Raw genomic sequence first — 10,581 nt, 5'->3', positions numbered from 1 at the left:
TGACGGGACATCTTGCAACATGACTATGAGATCATCCAGGTAGACCATGAGCGTGCCACCTAGGAGGGTACGGAAAATTGTCGTCATCAAACGACTAAACGTGATTGGGCTTCCGCGCAAGCCGAAGGGCATCCTCCTGAACTGGTAATGACCAGTTGGAGTAGAGAAAGCTGTCAACTCTCTACTCTCATCATCGAGGGGGATCTGCCAGAACCCTTGAAGAAGATCAAGAGTTGAAAAGACCTTATTATCGCCGATGTTCTGCAACAGGTCGTTCAGAACTGGCAATGGAAAACGGTCTGGGATGGTACATGCATTTAGTTTCCTGTAATCGATAACAGGGCGCCAGGTTCCGTCTTTCTTGGGAACCAGAATAAGGGGAGCATTCCACGGGGAAGTGGACTCCTCAATAACTCCATCACGGAGCATCCGTGTAATGAGTTCTTCGGCGAAGACTCTTTGCGCATGTGGCAGGCGATACGCAGGTACATAAATGGGTTTAGTACCTTTGTCAAGCGGAATACGGTGAGAGATCAGTGGGGTCAAACCCATTGACTCACCATCTAGTGCAACTGCAGGACGTGCACGATTGAGAACCTGGAGAAGTTTTGGGACCTCTTCAGGATAGTCTGTCAAAGCTAGATCATCTTCCTGCACTGGCCGGGTGTTGGAAGAGTCAGCAGCAGACTCGCCTGGGAGAACTGCACTCACAAGGAAGTCAGCTGGGGCTTCACCCTCCACTCTCACCGGGAGAGGGAATCTGACAAGGTCGACAAGTGAGGTATTCTTCCGCAGGGGAAATTCTCGACTATGCATGTTGACAACAAGGACTTGCAACTTACCACGTTGCACTGTGTGCAAGGATGGTTCAAGGGAGAGGCCCTTGACTCGGCATGTGTCGTTGTCAACCAGCACATGGTCTCCTTCAAAAGCTCTGCTCACGTACACCGTAACAGGAGTGAGCGAGTTAGCTGACAAAGTGACGTCATACTTTGTACAAGCAGTAACTCTGCTCGCTGATGCCATGACACGAGTCAGACAGTCGCCTGCCGACAGGGATACTGCGGCTTGACAACTGCTGGTCTCTACAACAGCGTCAGAGTTAGAGTGAAGGTTAGACTGGGCGTCCCCAGACTGGGTTTCACTGGTAACTATGCGCTGATGGCCAGGAGGTGATGGGCAACGAGCTCTACTACGAGGTCGATCAGGACGAGAGACCAACCCCGGGGAGAATGTGCTATGGAAACCACCGGTTTCCAACGATTCTAGGCACTGTGCATACTCTGAGACAGAGTAGCACGTAGTGGATCCTAAGCGCACGCCCCAGAAGGGCACATCCACTCCGTTGAATTCCGCTTTCCACTCAGCTGGATCTAAACGGATCCTAAGATCTGCCATGGTTTTGAACCCTATGAGCAGGTCACCATGGAAAACAATACCATCTACGACTAAGAATTTTGCGGACAGCTTGTGACCCTGGACCACAAATTCTAGCGTTGTGCGACCGCGAACCGTCAGCGGTTTACCTGAGACTCCTCTCAAGGTCTGAATGGCAGACGGCTCTGTCAACATGGCCGCGTGAAGGCCAATGTCTCGGAAAAAGGTGGAGCGGACAATGTTAACCACCGAACCTGTGTCTAGGAAAAGCTGAACAGGCTTATTGTGGACAGTGGACTCGATGAGCGGTCCACATGGGTTGTCATACCGAACATGAAGGCATGACAGGCCGACGAGGTCCCCGGAGTCACAGCTGCTCGAGGCTCGACACTTGTTGACGAGGCTCGACCTGGAAGGTACGGTACGAGTCTCAGCAACAACGTCAAGACACTCGGTTTCCTCACTGTCGGCAAGCATATCACTGCCCAGGGCGGCGAATGCATTGCGGACAGGGACGGAATACAGCAACTCCGACAGGGTTACTACGTCTTTCGCTGGTTTTGCGGACGCGCCTCTTCCCCCGAACTAGTGGAAGGGCTTCTACAAGCATGTGCATTGCGCGACGACTGCTTGCTCCACTCAGCTGTCAGCATACTTCGCAGCTTGTTACACTCATGGGAGGTATGACTGGAAGTATTGTGGTAAACACAGATTCCCTCGCGAGACTGGGCATGGGGACGGTGACGGTTACCTTGATACTGAGCGTGGGGACTGTGACGGTTACTTTGCGGGGACTTAAGTTTGTAACACTCAGATCGGTAGTGCCCACGTTTGCCACAGTTGAAACAAGTCACTACACGCTTAGCGGGTGAGGTTGGGGGTGGTGTCTGCTGGCGACGTTTCGCCCTGATCCAGGAAGTCGATGACTGCCTTTTTGTATAAGACCGACTGTTGTTACTGTGGTCGCTATTTTTACTTAGGTGCGTATTCGTGGGACTGGGGTTAGAAACTTTGTGGGCTGGCTGTCTGACAGCAGCAGCAAAAGTGACTTCCGGCTGCGACTGCGGGGTCACTGTGGACGGCGCTGGAAGGATGGGTAGGGGATCATCCGCAAAGCGGCAAACCTTGCCTTGCTCGGAAGGCGGCTTGAGCGAGTCGATGGCGTCATATGCACCCAGGACGTCGTGCTGAGGGCCGAGTCCTAGCGCATCAATGGCAGCCCAGAGGTTAGGGGCGGAATCCCTCCGCATGATGCCAACAGCCAGCATGGGGATGATGTCTTTAATAGCAATACGGCCATCACCATCCGCCCACTTAGTGGAGTTGACGGCTTCAGTAAAGTCCGTGGCGGCTTGCTCGAAACGGCAAACGCAAGCCAGGGGGCTTTCGTGCCGGTATTGACATTCGGCCAAGACGCTGGTAACGATGTCAATGTAAAGGCGTTGGCGACTACGCCGAAAATAACGCCTAAATTCCTCCTTAAGTTCACCCCAAGACTGAATCTTACAAACGCGCTTGAGCTGCACAAAGGCACCTATATCACCCTGGGTGAGATCCACTGCTGCAACAGCAGCACAAATGTACTGTGTATCCGTTGGGCTATCAAATAGAGCCTGAACAGTCGCCTCGACTGACTGCAGCCATGGCTCTAAACTATTTGCACGACCGTCAAAAATAAGGGTCAGGTATTGACGATGAGCCGGCCCACTGGTGGTCGAGGCTTGAGCCACAAGTTGACCAACTGTCGCTGGGGCTTCGATGCCCTGCCGCGTGTTCACGCTGGCTGCGGCACCATTGCTGGCACCAACAGGATCTGGACTAACGGCATGGCCACTGCGTGTCTTAGTCATGACGTCAATTGTTGAAATGCAAGTAGGTCACGAAGATGGTAAACAGGTCAGAGCAAGAAATGGTATGCACTGGCTACAATTCAAAACAGAGTCAAAGAGAACTCAGCACCACAGTACTAGGTAAACTGCTTAGTGATAGAAATAATTTGAGCAAAACAACAAAAAGGGAAATAGTGGTGCACTCTGAACACAAAATAAGAGATGTATGCAAGTGAATGTACTACAGGGAAATGCACAAAATGAAGCTAAGGATAGTCAATAATTTCACCAGGAATCTGGCAACAAAATTTATGAAAAGGAGTTGAACTGTAAACACTGGTAGCAAAAATTGCACAAAATTAAAATAAATCAGGTACTACACAACACTAAACTGTGCTGCAAGCACAGTTTAAAAAGATTGCGGGTGCTAGCAGTTGCAAATTGAAATGCAAAAAGAAAGGGGTAATTCACTTGCACAAGGGAAGTTGGCACAAAAAAGATATCAGAGTATGGAATAGTGCCAAAACTCACAGAAAAAAAAAATACACTGTCCAGAATTGCTATATTGCACACAAAATAAAATTAATAAAAATGCAAATTATTAAATTCAAGAATATGGCAAAGGTTAACTGGTGTTAGCAGGGTGTACACTGGCAAAAAGAAAAAAATTTGCACAATCTCAAGGTCAAAACTAATTAACTTCACAAGGAATTTTGGTAATTAATGGTAAATAAGCAGGTTCCCAAAAATACACTCAATGACTTGGGTATATAAAATAGCAAAATGCAATGCACATAGGTGAATATTCACTGATAAAACATAGAATATATGTAGAGCAAATAAATGGGGGAACAGAAAAAAAAAATTTAATGGGCTAGGCACAGATTGTATCACTGCAGGTAGAATATACTAATACTTAAGTACTTGAAGATTACACTTATTAAAAGGAAAAACACTAACAAACAAAACAGTGCAGGGGTGTCAACAATCTGTGGCTAACTTGCAGGTGCAACTAACAAAATAACAGCACACAGGAATTACATGAAAACTGTATGTGAGAGGTAAATTGTATAAATGGTTAACACTGAACAATTTAAATCAATAACTGAGGTGCAAGAAGCAGAATAAAATACTGGAATTTAAAATGTAGGAGTGCAAAAATAAATTTACAAAATTTAAGCTGTAGGTAAGTGGCAAAACTGTGCACTGATGACACTGAACAATTTACTGAAGTATGGCTTCAGTAACTGTAACTGTATTGGTGCAGGACAGTTAAATAATGTCACAAAATATTAGGAAATGCTAGGTAAGTCACTGTTTACTTAACTTTGAGTGCAGATGGACGAAGGTACGGCAGGTCCTGGAACTTTCAGTGACGCTCTAGTAACACTACACGCCTCGTAGTATTTGTATACTGCTATGGGGCTTCAATGTCGTAGAAAAACTTATCAGAAAGGACTTGGGAAGAACAGGAAAGACCGGGGTTACTCTGTGGAGGTATAAGATATTAGACGTGGGTACCCGGCGTGAACCACAGCTGGTGTTGGTTGTTTACACTGGCAAGCGTGTCTGGGCGCGCTGACTGACTGCGGCTTCAGCACACGGAGAACAAAACATTTACTGCACTACTCGAACGTGCTAAAAACAAGCTTAAGTGAAACTTTGAACTGGGACGAGTAAGTTTTACTGTAACAAATCACTGGGGAAAACAGAACTGGTGATGAACTGGGAATAAAACAACAAGGGAAAGGGAAAAAAAAAATTTAAACTGGGCAACACAAAAAAAAAAACTGCACTGGCTGGAGATACGTAGGCGCTGAGTAGTTGTAGACACTATGATGAGTCACGAGCTGCTGTAGACGCTGAACTTTGCTGGCTTAGGGGCTAAGCCAACTGGGTTCCCACGTGGCTAAGCCAGGTAGAACTTCTTGGAGGAAACTGGGAAGAACACAACACACATGGACGGCGAGAAGGACGTCTTTGCATAGCAGATAAGGCTGTATAGAGGGCTGGTGTGTTTACACGCTGATTAGGGTATAAACCAACCCCAGAGCTGCCTCGTGGTCACTCGTGGAGCCACACGAAGCCAACACCCTAAACGACCTCACCTCTACTTCTTGTAGCTGAGAAGGGCGTAGGGACGCTGTAGGAGGCAGGAGAATGGTGCTGGAGAGTGTTGAAGGGCAGTAGAGAGGGTGATGAGGTGAACACGTGACTGCTAAGGCTGGAGATGACACCGTGACGCCTATGTCCAGATTTTGTGGGAAAAATCCAGGACGAAGATCTATCTCAGGTCCCGTCAAGACGCTGGGAGTAGCAGATAACTCTTTAGGCTAGCAGGTGCGTTGGATGACGACGGATGACGTTGACTGGTGTCGACCGGTCCCCTCCACCCTGAAGAGGCTCACAATGCCGCTGACTCCGCTGTCACCACTGTTATTGCTGTTCTTGCTGCTGAACAGCGGTTTAGTGCCGATGAAGGTAGCGTAGGTAGCAATGATACGGCCGTGGACTAGATTGGCTTTAATCGGGTAGGAGTGAGTACACAACGGGCAGTGTGAGGAAGTGACCGCAAGCCAGTCCGTGGAGGGGGAGTACTTGTGTACGTCAAGTCGGTCGAGGCGGGAGTGAGAGAGGGTGGACTGTGCGTCCCACCGACCTAGGTAGGCCTACAGAGGGCAGCACTGAATGCCGCGAAATATGAACTAGTCAGAGCAGACGGCTAGGCTGTGTGCTCTGACAGTACAGGCTGTCTACACACAGGATGGATATGGGGTTCACAATAAACTAGCTCCTACCATCCACAGGATGGATATGAGGTGCACAATAAACTAGCCACTACCATCCACAGGATGGATATGAGGTACACAATAAACTAGCCACTACCATCCACAGGATGGATATGAGGTACACAATAAACTAGCCACTACCATCCACAGGATGGATATTAGGTGCACAATAAACTAGCCACTACCATCCACAAAATAGATATGAGGTGCACAATAAACTAGCCACTACCATCCACAAAATAGATATGAGGTACACAATAAACTAGCCACTACCATCCACAAAATAGATGTGAGGTACACAATAAACTAGCCACTACCATCCACAAAATAGATATGAGGTGCACAATAAACTAGCCACTACCATCCACAAAATAGATATGAGGTGCACAATAAACTAGCCACTACCATCCACAAAATAGATATGAGGTGCACAATAAACTAGCCACTACCATCCACAAAATAGATATGAGGTACACAATAAACTAGCCACTACCATCCACAAAATAGATATGAGGTGCACAATAAACTAGCCACTACCATCCACAGGATGGATATTAGGTGCACAATAAACTAGCCACTACCATCCACAGGATGGATATGAGGTGCACAATAAACTAGCCACTACCACCCACAGGATGGATATGATGTACACAATAAACTAGCCACTACCATCCACACAATGAATATGAGGTGCACAATAAACTAGCCACTTTCATCCACAGGATTGATATGAGGCACACAATAAACTAGCCACTACCATCCACACAATGGATACGAGGTGCACAATAAACTAGTCACTACCATCCACAGGATGGATGTGAGGTGCACAGTAAACTAGCCACTACCATCCACAGGATGGATATGAGGTACACAATAAACTAGCCACTACCATCCTCACAATGAATATGAGGTGCACAATCAACTAGCCACTACCATCCACAGGACTGATATGAGGTACACAATAAACTAGCCACTACCATCCACACAATGGATATGAGGTGCACAATAAACTAGCCACTACAATGCACAGGATGTATATGAGTTACACAATAAACTAACTACTACCATCCACATAATGGATATGAGGTGCACAATAAACTAGCCACTACCATTCACAAGATGGATATGAGGTACACAATAAACTAGCCACTACAATCCACACAATGGATATGAGGTGCACAATAAACTAGCCACTACAATCCACAGGATAGATATGAGGTGCAGAATAAACTAGCCATACCATCCACAGAATAGATATGAGGTGCACAATAAACTAGCCACTACCATCCACAGAATGGATATGAGGTGCACAATAAACTAGCCACTACCATCCACAGGATAGATATGAGGTGCACAATAAACTAGCCACTACCATCCACAGGATGGATATGAGGTGCACAATAAACTATCCACTACCGTCCACAGGCTGAATATGAGGTGCACAATAAACTAGCCACTACCATCCACAGGATAGATATGAGGTGCACAATAAACTAGCTATACCATCCACAGGATGGATATGAGGTACACAATAAACTAGCCACTATCATCCACACAATGCATATGAGGTGCGCAATAAACTAGGCACTACCATCCACACAATGGATATGAGGTGCTCAATAAACTAGCCACTACCATCCACAGGATGGATATGAGGAGCACAATAAACTAGCCACTGCCATCCACAGAATGGATATTAGGTGCACAATAAACTAGCCACTACCATCCACAGAATGGATATGAGGAGCACAATAAACGAACCACTGCCATCCACAGAATGGATATGAGGTGCACAATAAACTAGCCACTGCCATCCACAGAATGGGTATGAGGTGCACAATAAACTAGCCACTGCCATCCACAGCATAGATATGAGGTGCACAATAAACTAGTCACTACCATCCACAGGATAGATATCAGGTGCACAATAAACTAGCCCCTACCCTTCACAGGATGGATATGAGGTACACAAAAAACTAGCCACTACCATCCACACAGTGAATATGAGGTGCACAATAAACTAGCCACTACCTTCCACAGGATTGATATGAGGTATACAATAAACTAGCCACTACAATCCACACAAAGGATATGAGGTGCACAATAAACTAGACACTACCATCCACATGATGGATATGAGTTACACAATAAACTAGCCACTACCATGCACACAACGGATATGAGGTGCACAATAAACTAGCCACTACCATCCACAGGATGGATATGAGGTACACAATAAACTAGCCCCTACAATCCACACAATGGACATGAGGTACACAATAAACTAGCCACTACCATCCACAGGATAGATATGAGGTGCACAATAAACTTGCCATACCATCCACAGGATGGATATGAGGTACAGAATAAACTAGCCACTATCATCCACAGGATGTATATGAGGTGCACAAGAAACTAGCCACTGCCATCCACAGAATGGATATGAGGTGCGCAATAAACTAGCCACTGCCATCCACAGGATGTATATGAGGTGCACAAGAAACTAGCCACTGCCATCCACAGAATGGATATGAAGAGCGCAATAAACTAGCCACTGCCATCCACAGGATGGATATGAGGTGCACAATAAACTAGCCACTACCATCCACACAATGGATATGAGGTGCACTATAAACTAGCCACTACCATGCACAGGATGGATATGAGTTACACAATAAACTAGCTACTACCATCCACATAATGGATATGAGGTGCACAATAAACTAGCCACTACCATTCACAGGATGGATATGAGGTACACAATAAACTAGCCACTACAATCCACACAATGGATATGAGGTGCACAATAAACTAGCCACTACAATCCACAGGATAGATATGAGGTGCAGAATAAACTAGCCATACCATCCACAGAATGGATATGAGGTGCACAATAAACTAGCCACTACCATCCACAGAGTGGATATGAGGTGCACAATAAACTAGCCACTACCATCCACAGGATAGATATGAGGTGCACAATAAACTAGCCACTACCATCCACAGGATGGATATTACGTACGCAATAAACTAGCCACTACCGTCCACAGGCTGAATATGAGGTGCACAATAAACTAGTCACTACCATCCACAGGATAGATATGAGGTGCACAATAAACTAGCCATACCATCCACAGGATGGATATGAGGTACACAATAAACTAGCCACTATCATCCACACAATGCATATGATGTGCGCAATAAACTAGCCACTACCATCCACACAATGGATATGAGGTGCTCAATAAACTAGCCACTACCATCCACAGGATGGATATGAGGTGCACAATAAACTAGCCACTGCCATCCACAGAATGGATATGAGGTGCACAATAAACTAGCCACTACCATCCACAGAAAGGATATGAGGTGCACAATAAACTAGCCACTGCCATCCACAGCATAGATATGAGGTGCACAATAAACTAGTCACTACCATCCACAGGATAGATATCAGGTGCACAATAAACTAGCCCCTACCCTTCACAGGATGGATTTGAGGTACACAAAAAACTAGCCACTACCATCCACACAATGAATATGAGGTGCACAATAAACTAGCCACTACCATCCACAGGATTGATATGAGGTGTACAATAAACTAGCCATTACCATCCACACAATGGATATGAGGTGCACAATAAACTAGCCACTACCATCCACAGGATGGATATGAGTTACACAATAAACTAGCCACTACCATCCACACAACGGATATGAGGTGCACAATAAACTAGCCACTACCATCCACAGGATGGATATGAGGTACACAATAAACTAGCCCCTACAATCCACACAATGGACATGAGGTACACAATAAACTAGCCACTACCATCCACAGGATAGATATGAGGTGCACAATAAACTTGCCATACCATCCACAGGATGGATATGAGGTACAGAATAAACTAGCCACTATCATCCACAGGATGTATATGAGGTGCACAAGAAACTAGCCACTGCCATCCACAGAATGGATATGAGGTGCGCAATAAACTAGCCACTGCCATCCACAGGATGTATATGAGGTGCACAAGAAACTAGCCACTGCCATCCACAGAATGGATATGAAGAGCGCAATAAACTAGCCACTGCCATCCACAGGATGGATATGAGGTGCACAATAAACTAGCCACTACCATCCACACAATGGATATGAGGTGCACTATAAACTAGCCACTACCATGCACAGGATGGATATGAGTTACACAATAAACTAGCTACTACCATCCACATAATGGATATGAGGTGCACAATAAACTAGCCACTACCATTCACAGGATGGATATGAGGTACACAATAAACTAGCCACTACAATCCACACAATGGATATGAGGTGCACAATAAACTAGCCACTACAATCCACAGGATAGATATGAGGTGCAGAATAAACTAGCCATACCATCCACAGAATGGATATGAGGTGCACAATAAACTAGCCACTACCATCCACAGAGTGGATATGAGGTGCACAATAAACTAGCCACTACCATCCACAGGATAGATATGAGGTGCACAATAAACTAGCCACTACCATCCACAGGATGGATATTACGTACGCAATAAACTAGCCACTACCGTCCACA

The sequence above is a fragment of the Cherax quadricarinatus genome, unplaced genomic scaffold (genome assembly GCF_038502225.1).
Source record: "Cherax quadricarinatus isolate ZL_2023a unplaced genomic scaffold, ASM3850222v1 Contig564, whole genome shotgun sequence".
In the NCBI taxonomy this organism is placed as follows: domain Eukaryota; kingdom Metazoa; phylum Arthropoda; class Malacostraca; order Decapoda; family Parastacidae; genus Cherax; species Cherax quadricarinatus.
This window is presented reverse-complemented; position numbering follows the sequence as displayed.